Genomic DNA, 11,742 nt, shown 5'->3' on the forward strand with positions numbered 1-11,742 from the left:
TTAAAGAGACAGTGCCCAGTGCTGGTGACACTGGGGTCCTGATACAACGGTCTCCCAGAAGGTCCAGTGCATCCTGGACACTTGTGGCCACTCCCTGGTCACTCCCTGGCCCCTGAGCACACACTCAGCAGCTGGCAGGACCCTCATGTCAATGCCCGGCGAATCTCCCTCCAGCTCACATTTCAGGTGCCTTGGCAGCGCCTCGGAGAACAGGGGTGAGAGTCTCCATCACACGGCCACTTAATTCCCTGACGTGATCCTGAAAAATCCAGATGGACCATAGTTCTATCTATGGTAAACCTCACCCAGGGCAGCTGCTGCTACTGCGCCGACAACACCTATTTCTAATTCCCAGCAGGAAGAGGGAGAAGCCATTCTTGCCAACTTGGAGCAGACGGCATACATGTTCATGGTCTTGGCCAGACTGATGTGAACTCTCCGCTCCATCACCACATCACCCGTCCACGGGGCCTTGGGTCACCAGGACGTTCTGCAAAGCCGCACTGCCCTGTGCTCACCAGGCCAAGTAGGCAGCCAGTGGCAAGCGCTCTGGCTGCCCTGGTGCAGCATATACGCCCCAAATGTCAGGGCACAGACCCTGCAAATATTCAGGAACCCAAGGGAAGTTTTTAGGGCCTCTAGTCTAGGGCAAGTCTTACATTCTACCACTAAAAAGGGGACGCAGAGCTTGCTAGGGTTCTCTGGGCCTGGGAATCAACACTAGCAAGCTTGGAAACACTGCCGTCCGATGAGCTCGTGAATCACCAGGCTGCAGTGGGGCCGAGCACAGAGAATTCTGGCAGGTTCAGGCAGCACTGCTGGGCGGGGTCAGATGGTCTGCAGCCCCCAAAGTGCTAGGAGAATCCAAGGTGGACAAGGATACCATGTGATGTCACTATCAAGGCCCAATAAGAGAACTGCAGTAGAGGACCTCCCCTGGAGGCGCAGGCGGTTGAGCGCCGCGCTGTGAAGCTGCCCGCAGCCTCTGCAGCACCGGTTTGATCCCGGCTGGCCAGCGAGGGTCCCACATGGTGCACCAGACCTCTCCTGTCACACCCACTGCTCCCCTCAGCAGTGTATTTCATCAGTCTGTCTGTTCTGTTCCCCACTCTGTCCTGGTGAATCCTCTCACCCTCCCACGCATCTGGCCTGTACCCTGGTTCTTGTGTGAATAAATAAATAAATCTTTAAAAAAAAAAAAAAAGAGAGAGAGAGAGAACTGCAGTGGAGACCCCTAAGGTTGGCAAACCATCCCTGAAAGGGCCAGACAGCCAACATTTCCGGCTCTGCAGACCAGGAGGCTAAATCAAGCACAATGTGTGCTCAAACAACTATTTCCCATGCAACCATTTAAAGCTATAAACACTATTCTTAGCTTGCAAGCCATATAAAACCAGGTGATGGGCCAGGTTTAGTTCATCAATTGCTGACTCCTGCTCAAGGTCATGCCAAGTGCAGGAGAGAATTGTTTACTCTTCAGAAAGTCACTCCTGGTGTAGGACTGGGCCCACTTGGGGACAAACGCTGGGCCACCAGACACAAGCTATCCAGTGAGCTGGGTGTTTTCAGGACTTTCTAAAATTCAGAGGATTCCAAGGTGCTTCTTGGGGCTCCCTGCCTGGGGGTAACCACGAGCAGGCAACTGTAGCAGCAGCAACCTCGCAGAGGCACGGTAGCCAAACGGCCAGCTCTGCCAGAAATGAAGGTCTCCGTGCTGTGTCAGGAAAACAATTGGGAGCCGCAAAGGTGCTGGAGGGAGATCGTCACTATCACTTAGGATCAACAGCAACTGTGAGGACCACAGCTTAGACCATTCACCCTCTCAGTGTAACTTTTTTTTAAGATAGCAGCCACCATCTGCAAGAAGCCAGGTGGCCAGTGAGAGCTACATGGGGCGCCTGCATGCACCCGAGCAGGACAGGTACAAGCAGCACAGGCCATCGGGGCCCCACCAGCATCCTCAGCACCCCCTTCCAGCGCGGCAAGTTCCTCCTAAGCACGCTCCTCTCTGCCTTTCCTCTGCCCATGCGGAAGGCAGGCCCGAGCGCCAATGAGCTAAAGCCTCCAGCACCACCTCAGTGGACTGGGGGCGGGGGACACCTGCCCCTGCCTCCTCGCCCTGTGGGTGACAACAGACGTGGGTTCCACATCATGGGTCTCAAACATCCACGTGCACATGCACCCCCAGGGCCCCAGTTAACAGGAAGATCACACCCCACAGGCCTGCAGGGGACCTCAAGCCCCTGCCTTCGGGATCATCACCAGGAGATGCCGTGACGCTGGGCCACACGCCACGCCTCCTCCCGAGCCCCCCCAGTAGGACTGAGCCTCCCTTTCATTAACTTCCTTCTGTTCTTTAGACCCCTCCTCCCCAGAAGATCCTGGGATCCTCCTCCAAACTGCATTTTCGATGCAATTCCAGGTCTGCTCTGATCTGGGGACCTCCACCGACACAGAGGCAGAGGGTCAGGGAGCTTTGAAGGCCCAAGGGCTAGGGTTCAAATGCCAGCTCCACCACCAGCGGTTAGACCCTGGGAAGGGTCCCTTAACATGCCTGGGCCTCAGCGGGAACCCCTGATGAATGTTTATCAGCTCACCCACCACCCCACAGGGGTTGTCCATACGATCACATAATGTATTCCTTCAAAACCCTGGGCATACCATTCACCATTGGAACCCATCCTCTTTCCACCACAGAGTGTGTGTACACACACACACAGACACACACACTCTCTCTCTCTCTCTCTCTCTCTCTCTCTCTCTCTCTCTCTCTCTCTCTCTCTCTCTTTCTTTCTCTCTCCTTGAGAAAGCTGCCGCAGGCCAGGCTAGCTAGAACTCGTCCTTTATTACCTGTGCCAGCACGTTCGCAGGCTGATAAGCAACAGGAGAATTGAGGAGCGCTGTGAGGAGCATGCCAGGGGCAAATGGAGGTCCCAAGCCCCAGTTCCCAGTAGTTTACAAGTAGAGGGTGGGAACAGGCAGAACATCAGGGAGAGGAAACAAGAGCCCCTAGGGGGTGTGGAGGGAGGGTGGCCTTGGCCAGGGAACCTGGACCTTCACCTGTGGCTGGAGGAAGTTGGAGGAGGGAGGGGCGCCTCACCCGCACGTCGAGACTCCTCGGCCACGAACAGTGATCACAGACACAGCAGAAAGGGTCCAAGGACTGGGGGAGAGGCCAGGTCCCTAAAAGTCAACAGGGACTGAAAAGCTACCTTTAGTTTGGGGGTTAAGGGTGAAGGGCATGTTCCCAGAGCCTTCCCAAGACCAGGGCCCAAGCCCCGCTCCCAGTCCTGACCCCAAGTCCAGGCCCCAGGAGACAAAGGGGTGGTGACCTGGAATCCTAAGCAAAATTCACAGAAATGAGCTTTGGGGCCTCAGTTCCTGCTGAGGGGACCTGAGGTGCCCATGCAAATAACATGCAAAGCCCACGCAAACCAGCACGCTGGGTGGGGCCGGGCTGGGTGAGGGAGCAGGAGGGGCTACCTACCCTCACCACTCATCAGCTTGAAGATCTGCAGCTGGTCCTGCAGCTGGTCCCATTGGCCAGAGGGAGGCCCCCAAGGGAGCACTCACCTTTCTGGGGCATCTTCTGCCTCAGCTGCCCCCTGTAATGGTTGACCTGGCAGTTGGCCAATTGCTGGAGGACACACTTCACGTCCAGGTTTGAAGGGCCCAAGTCACTGGCCTCCAGGATTGAGGTTGCCACACTGGTCAGAGTTGCCTCATCCAGCTCTGGCTCCACCCCCTCAAAGGCCTCCGCCTCTGCGGATACTGGCTCTGCCTCATCTATCACCCCCTCTTCTGCTGGCAGCACCTCTTCTGGGGCCTCCAGTTTCTCCACAGGCACAAAATCTTCCACCGACACAAAATCCTCTGCCAGCATCACCTTCTTCGCCTTGAACCCCTATTCTGGCTCCAGGGCCTCTCTGGGGTGCAGCTCATACCTAGGCAAGGAGACAGGAGAGGCTCTGCAAGCCAGTCCTAGCTGGAGCCTCACCCTCTCCTGCTCCCCGGACATCTTGGCTACTGGGGCCAAGGAGCTCTCCCAACCTGCACCCAGTCTACACATACCCTGAGGGCTACTCCCCAGTTCTGTCCCAGCCAGGGGAGAGCAGAGATGGGCACCAGCCTCTAGGCTGCAAACACCCAGCCCATGCCCTGGTAGGAAGGAGGAGCATGAAGGGTCACCACTACTTAGGACCCCCCCACACACACCCTGGCACAGAACAGACCAGCAGGAATGACACCCCTCTGCCTCCCTCCTTCACAACCCAACCCGCAGCAAGTTATCATGGGAATACACCGATTTTAGTAAGGCCCAGACAGGTCAAGCGAGGTTCCCAAGGTCACACAGCCAGTAAAGGGTTAAGTTGAGACTCAACCCCAGAAGTTCCCAGCTCTTGGCTCCAGGGCTCATTCACCTCTTGGCCTGGTCAGGTGACAGGAAGCCTTTGTTCCCCACCTGGAACACCCTTAAATCAGCTGGTCACCTGTGGGGGCAAGATTTGAAGGAAAAAGGGGCAGCTCCTTCCAGGACGACCCTGGCCTAGTCAGCCCTGAGAGTGGGCCATCTCCGGGGTTGTGGGGTCACAGAACCAGCAGCAGGTGGTTGTCTGGCTGCTACACAGTGAGGGCAGGTGAAGGGGGAGCCCTGAGCAGCTTACCCCAGGTTTAGCATCTCCTCCTCTGTGATCCTGTGATAATTCCCTCAACAGAGAAAAGAGCCTTCACTGTCCCAAGACAACAGAAGCTGAAACTGCAAGATCCCCGGGGCCCCATGGTGCAGGAAACCCCAGAGAGGAGGGAGGGGCCCAGACTGCCTGCAGAGAGAAAGGACATGCAGGAGGGCTGGGGAGTCCCAAAAGGGGGACCGAGGGTGAAACAGGGCCAGAGCCAGAGGGCACCCCCCTCCCTACTACAGGAGAGGGTCTGCTGAGGCGGGTCTGCAGCACCTGCCCATCAAAACACGGAGTCTGCGGTAATCCTCCTCAGAGAGGTTCCCAGCTCCCCGAAACCAGGAAGTGCCTCCCACAGCAGAGAGGAGGCATCACCGGGGACCCCCACAGAACCCCACCCACAATTCCAGGCACAGCAAGGGAAAAGGATGGGGCTGGCGGGCTGGGGCCCGGCGGGTCCTCACCAGAGACGCGGTGCATGTGCACTGGGTGACGGGCCCGTGGGCGCGGGCGCTGGCTGCCGTCCTCCTCCTCCTGGGCCTCGACGAGCACGCCCCACACTGCGTGCTTCCCCGCAGCCCCTGCAGCTGGGGTCCTGCCCTCGTGTTCTGTGGGGACCCAGGCACACCCAACCCAGCACGCCTAGCCTGCTCACCCCCAGGGGACCAGGAAGCCCTGGCTGACAGGCAAGTGGCCCAGACACCACACCCACATAATTACAAGCAGGGTGACCCCAGGCAGGTCACTGGCCACCCCAACACTCATGCTGAACCACCATCTGCCAGGCCCCGTGCCAGACACTGAGGCATGGAAAGGGACAGGACCCCATCCCTGCCCCTAGTGGCGCAGGCAGTTGAGCACCGCGCTGTGAAGCTGTCCGCGGCCTCTGCAGCACCAGTTGGATCCTGGCCGGCCTGCGAGAGTCCCACATGGAGCAGCAGACCTCTCCTGTCCCGCCCGCTGCTCCCCTCAGCAGTATATTTCAGTCCTTCTGCCTGTTCTGCTCCCCACTCTGTGAATCCTCTCACCCTCCCGCATATCTGGACTGTACCCCGGTTCTTGTATAAATAAATAAATAAATCTTTTTTTTTTCTTAAAGTGTTGGGTTTTTTTTTTTTTTAAGATTTATTTATTTATTTATGCAAGCACTGGATACAGCCAGAAGTGCGGGAAGGTGAGAGAATTCACCAGAGCCAGAGCGGGGAACAGAACAGGCAGACCGACGAAGTACACTGCTGAGGGGAGCAGCGGGCGGCAGGAGAGGTCTGCACACCATGTGGGACCCTCGCCCGCCGGCCGGGGATTGAACCGGCGCTGCAGAGGCCGCGGGCAGCTTCGCAACCCAGCGCTCAACCGCTGCGCCACCAGGGGAGGCCCAATAAATAAATCTTAAAAAAAAAAAAAAAAAAAGAGGAAGAGATTCTTCAGCACTGGAGCGGCGGGGTACGGGGTGGGGGGCTCTAGACCTAATCCCGAGACCCCCATGGACCCAGGAGAGGCGCGGGAGGGAAGAGACCCGGCAGAATCTGTACGGTGGAAAGTCGGACCTTGGCCCTCAGCGGCCGCGATAAACTGGCAAAGCCCCGGCCCCCTCCCCCCACCACCTCCCCACCCCACCCCCCACCGCCCCACCCCTCCCGGAGGGGGCCGAGCAGGCCCAGGGCGAGCCCCGCAGCGCCCTGCCCCCAGCGCCCCAGCCACCGGGGGCAGACTGGGGGGACACAGAGGGTGCCCAGACCTGCCGCAGCAGGTGCGCAGAGGGGTGGGGCGCGGGCCGGAGACCCCACCCGCCGGCGGAAATCGGGGACCTTCCAAGGGCGGGAGGGCACCGGGAAGTGGCGACCCGACGGGTCCGCGACGGCGGCACCGCGAGGGCGGGTGGGGGAGCAGGACGGGGTACCAGAGGGGGCGGGGCGCCTAGCCGCGATCGGGGGCCCCTCCACGGTCCCGGGTTTACCTTCCTCCAGCGCCCGAGTGAAGGGGGAGCGCTCGGGCCGACACCCCGGTCGCCGGGGGGTGTGGGCAGCAGAGCCCCGCCGCCGCCTTTCCACCCCCAAGCCCGTGGCCGGGGACCGCAGGGCCCCTCTGCAGCGCGAGTTCGATCCCCGCGGCGCGTCCGAGCGGCCGGGTACTGACTGGATATTCCCTGAACAGCCGAAAATGCGGGCGCGCGCTGGGCTCCCGCCCCGGCTCCCTCCCTCCGCTACCCCCCCCCCCCCCCCCGCAAGCCTCAGTAGACGGTCCCGAGACCACGGGAATCCGGGTCCAGCTCGGGGTCCAGCCGCTAGGACCCGCGCGGGGCGGGTTCGGGGTGGGGCGCGGCTCTAAGGCGGGTCTGACTGCGGGTGGGAATGCGGGGGTGACTGCTGCGATCCCGGGGGACAGGCCCGGCCCGACCCAGCCGGCCCCGGCACTTCGGGGCGCATCTTGAGTCCGCAGCCGGCCCGCAGCCCGCCCTTTACAACCTGCGCCCGCCCGGAGGGCGCCCGCCCGGCCGCGCCACGCGCGGGGAGGGGAGGCCGAGGAGCAGCTGGTGGTGCCGGAACTGGGGGTCACGCGCAGGGAGGGGGCTTGAGATCGGCGGGACGGGGCCTCCCTGGCGACGCAAGGGGTTAAACACCGCACTGTGAAGCAAGCCGCAGCCTCTGCAGCGCGAGTTCGATCCCCGGCCGGCCAGGGAGCAACCCTCATGGCGCGGCAGACCTCTGCTGTCTCGCCCGCCGCTCCCTTCAGCAGTGTCTTCGGTCCATCTGCCTGTTCTGTTCCCCGCTCTGTCTCCGGTGAATCCTCTCCCCCCACACACACACACACCTCTGGCCTGTACCCCAGCTCTTGTATGCATAAATAAATAAATCTTAAAAAAAAAAAAAAAAAGATTGGCGGGACAGAGCGCAGAAATAAAAGAACAAGAATCGAGTGGAGGTGCCAGCTGGCCCCGCGGGCCTGGCCTCCAAGCGCAGGGCTCTTCCCTCCCCACCTCGAGAGAAAGGTTCTGCCCAAAGCCCTGCTACTGGGGGGGGGGGGGGGGGCATTCCGGTACACCGGGACCCCAAGTTTCCCAGCTGGGGGCACCCTTCCCCTCCCTCCGCACTCTCCGCGGGGATTCCGGTTGCCTGTCCAGGATGTGCCCCGCGGTGGTCTGGGCATCGGGGCGGTGTTTTCCCCGCTTGGTTGGGGGGTGAAACAAACCCCAGGGTGGACTTTGAGGCGCGAGCCTCGCGACAGCCTCTTGCTTCTTTCCTCATTCGCCTCAGTGCCCTTCCTCCCGCTTCACTCCAGTCCTCAGGCCCTTTGCCCGTCTTCACCCATCCTGACAAACACCTGTTCTCCTGGGGGACCCCGCTTGGGAGTCTCTGGGTGAAGACTCTCACCCCTGCGGCAGGACTGCCCTCATGCCTGAAGTGTCAGTGTGTCTGTCTGCAAGGCCCGACCCGCGCCCTTCAGCGCAGAGAGCCTGCCCTGCTCCAGCGCAGCACCTGGTGGGCTCCCCGGGAGGGTGCCCGGGAGGGTGGCTGCAAGTCCTGAGGGAACTGTGGGCTCCAGAGGACTCCCATTCCTGTGCCTGAGGAATGGAGGAGCCTTGGGTCAAAAACAAATGGGTTTTTTTTTCCTGCTTCTTTTCCAGGCTTGGAATCCTCCTTCGTGCCTCGATTTCCTTCTCTGCAATACCCAAGTCAGTCACCAAGTCGGGCTTAATTTGACGACTAAGCATTTCTCCAGTGTGCATTTCCGGGCCCGCCTGGGGCTGTGGAGGCCTCATCCCCCCTTTTAGGTTACTCACTCTCCTCCCTCCTGCCCCGAGCCCTGGGTCCATTTCTCCCACTCACAGGCCTATCCAAGCTAAGGAATTTTAGGGGCTCCTTCCCCTTAACCACCACTCCAAGCCTGAACCAGGACAAGGGCTGTTGCCTAAAGTTTGCCCGAGACATGGCTGACCCTGTGCAGGAAGTGACAGGAAGGAGGGTCGGAGTACCCCGCACAGCACCACCTGCCCGTGGGGCGGCCTTGGGACAGAAGGCTTCCTTCTCACTTGACACATCTTTAGTGAGAGCCCGCTGTCTGCCAGGCACTGTGCCAGACTCTCCCTCTAGAGCAGGCAACCAAAAGCTAGATCCCTCCTTTCTGGAGTTCAGGTCTTTTTTTTTTTTTCCAAGATTTATTTATTTATACATACATACATACATACATACATACATACATACATACATACAAGCACTGGGTACAGTCAGAAGCGCGGGAGGGTGAGAGAATTCACCAGAGTCAGAGTGGGGAGCAGAGCAGGCAGAAGGACCGAAGTGCACTGCTGAGGGGAGCAGCGGGCGGCAGGAGAGGTCTGCGCGCCTTGTGGGACCCTCCTCGGTGGCCGGGGAGCAGCCGGGGATCGAACCGGCGCTGCAGAGGCTGTGGGCAGCCTGGAGTTCAGGTCTTAAAGGGGAGGCAGCGAAACCTGAAAACAAGTGAGAGCATTAGAGCGTGGAGCATTCTCTGCAACAAAGGTGGAGGTATGAGTGAGAAAAATGCAAAGGTGTGGCATGGAAGAGGAGCAATTGTTAAGGAGCAGGATTTCCTATCACACCTCCCCCCTCGGCTTCACAGCCCAGGCCTGCCCACTGCCCTCAAGTAGCAGCCTCTTTCTCTCCGCAGGAGCCAGTGTTTCTCATTGCTGATCAGTGGGTAACACCTGGTGCCAATTCACCCCCCTCCCCTCCCAGATCCCTTCATCCCTGGGAACCCCGTGGGCATTCACCTGTTCATCTAAGGGGCTGTCTTCTCTCAGCGTGTTGTTTCTCTGATATTGGCTCCAAATCCAGCCTCCTCATTGATAGGGAAAGAGGAAACGGTTCCGCTGCCAACTCACACACCCCTCGCAGCCCTAGCCCACCCCACCCTCCTCCCTCTTCCCCTCTCCCCTTCAGATCCCAGGGCACTTCTGCCCAGATGGCACATGTAAGAAGTTGTGGATAAAAAGAAGGGACATCCAAGATCCATAACCACCCCCCTCGGTTTTTCACTTGCTGCCTTTTTTATGGTTATGATGTTTGCTGACCTTAATATTTGTTGGCTTAGGGCCTCCCCTGGTGGCGCAGGCGGTTGAGCGCCTCACTGTGAAGATGTCCGCAGCCTCTGCAGCTCCTGATCGATCCCTGCCAGCCAGTGAGGGTCCCACATGGCGCGGCAGACCTCTCCTGTCTCGCCCGCTGCTCCCCTCAGCAGTGTGTTTCATCAGCCTGCCTGTTCTGTTCCCCACTCTGTCTCTGGTGAATCTTCTCGCCCACCTGCGCATCTGGCCTGTACCCCGGTTCTTGTATAAAATAAATAAATCTTTAAAAAAAAATTGTTGGCTTAGTTTCTTCTTTTGTCGAAACTCCTCATGCCCCTGATCATCTCTCACTCATTCATTCAACAAACCTTTAAGTACCTGTGGCAGACCTGTGGCCCATGTTGAGGACAGATCAATGAACAAGACAGAGAAAGACTTTTAGGGCGCATAAGACATTTAGGAGCTACAGATGATAAAGAAGTATATTAGATGCGACTAGAGCTGTGGAGGAAAAGGATGCAGGGAGGAAGGATGCAGCGGGGTCTGCGAAAAGTTTGAAGGGGACCTAACCCTACTCAAAGCTTGCTGTGGACAGTGAGGTGGGAGAGTACTAGCATTGGCACCGCCTGACTTCTCGAGACTGCTGCTCTGTCAAGGAGCTCCCCCACCAGCCTCCAGAGTCCCTGAAGATTCCAGCACCAAGTACAGAAGAACACATGCAGCAGGGGCCTCTCAGTTCCTGCTGGACAGATTTTTTTTTTTTTTTTTTTGTGGGACCCTTGCCGGTGGCCGGGAATCGAACTGGTGCTGCAGAGATTGCAGGCAGCCTCACAACCCAGCGCTCAACCGCCGCACTACCAGGGGAGGCCCTGGACAGATTTTTTAAAAAAGATTTATTTATTTATGCATACAAGAACTGGGGTACAGGCCCGAGGTGGGGGAGGGGTGAGAGGATTCACCAGAGACAGAGTGGGGAACAGAACAGGCAGATTGACTGAAATACACTGCTGAGGGGAGCAGCAGGCGAGTCAGGGAGAGGTCTGCTGTGCCATGTGGGTAGCTCCTTGGCTGGGGATCGAACTCGTACTGCAGAGGCTGCGGATAGCTTCATAGGTTGAATCTTAACCCTTGCACCACAGGGAGGCCCCTGCTGGACAGATGTTTGCTGGACTGAGCTGTCCCTCCCCATGAGGAAGCCGCACTGAGGCTCCTGGGAAGTGTGCGGAGAAGAAGGAAGTGTTTGGACCTCCCTGGTAGTGCAGGCGTTAAATAAAGACAGTGCTATTGGGCTATCCACAGCCACTGCAGCACGAGTTGGCCGCACAGGGAGCTGACCCACATGGCACAGCAGACCTCTTCTGTCTCATGGGCCCGCTGCTCCCCTCAGCAGTGTATTTCAGTACGTGTGCCTGTTCTGCTCCCCACTCTCTCTGTTGGGTCCTCTCACCCACTGCACCTCTGGATTACACCCCAGATCTTGTATGCATAAATAAATAAATATTAAAAAAGAAGAAGAAGGAGGAGGAAGTGGGATGGAATAGATGAAGGGGATTCCCCCCAGGCTTCCAACTGACCACATCCTGAGGGTTTGCACCTGGCAAGTCTAGCTGCCGCCACCAGAGGGCAGTACCACCCCACACACTTCATGCCAGCTCCCTCATCCCAGCTCATGCAGGGTCAGCCCCCCACAAAGAAGGCAGAGTAAGGATGGTGACTCCATTTTACAGATGGGAAATCCAAGGCTCAGACCCCCAGTCGCTCTGCTAGTATGGCCTGGCTAATGGATGTCTGCCACGACCCAACATGTCCAGGAGACCCGTGGGCACCTCTTTAGTGTGTCCTTCCAAATTGTGCCCCTCCCACCCGCTTCTGTTCAGACCCTAGAGTCAGTAAAGCAGGGGCCCAGCCCCCTGCCCTCCCTAGAAATGCACATCCTCTGACCCCTGCCAGACCAAAGAGTGCAGGAGGGCACTGGAGACGTCCCAGGCTATGATGCCAGGCACACTCTCCCCAGAGCTGGGCATA

Source organism: Talpa occidentalis, unplaced genomic scaffold, assembly GCF_014898055.3.
Source record: "Talpa occidentalis isolate TD23 unplaced genomic scaffold, MPIMG_talOcc4v2.1 talOcc4.7, whole genome shotgun sequence".
NCBI classification, from domain to species: domain Eukaryota; kingdom Metazoa; phylum Chordata; class Mammalia; order Eulipotyphla; family Talpidae; genus Talpa; species Talpa occidentalis.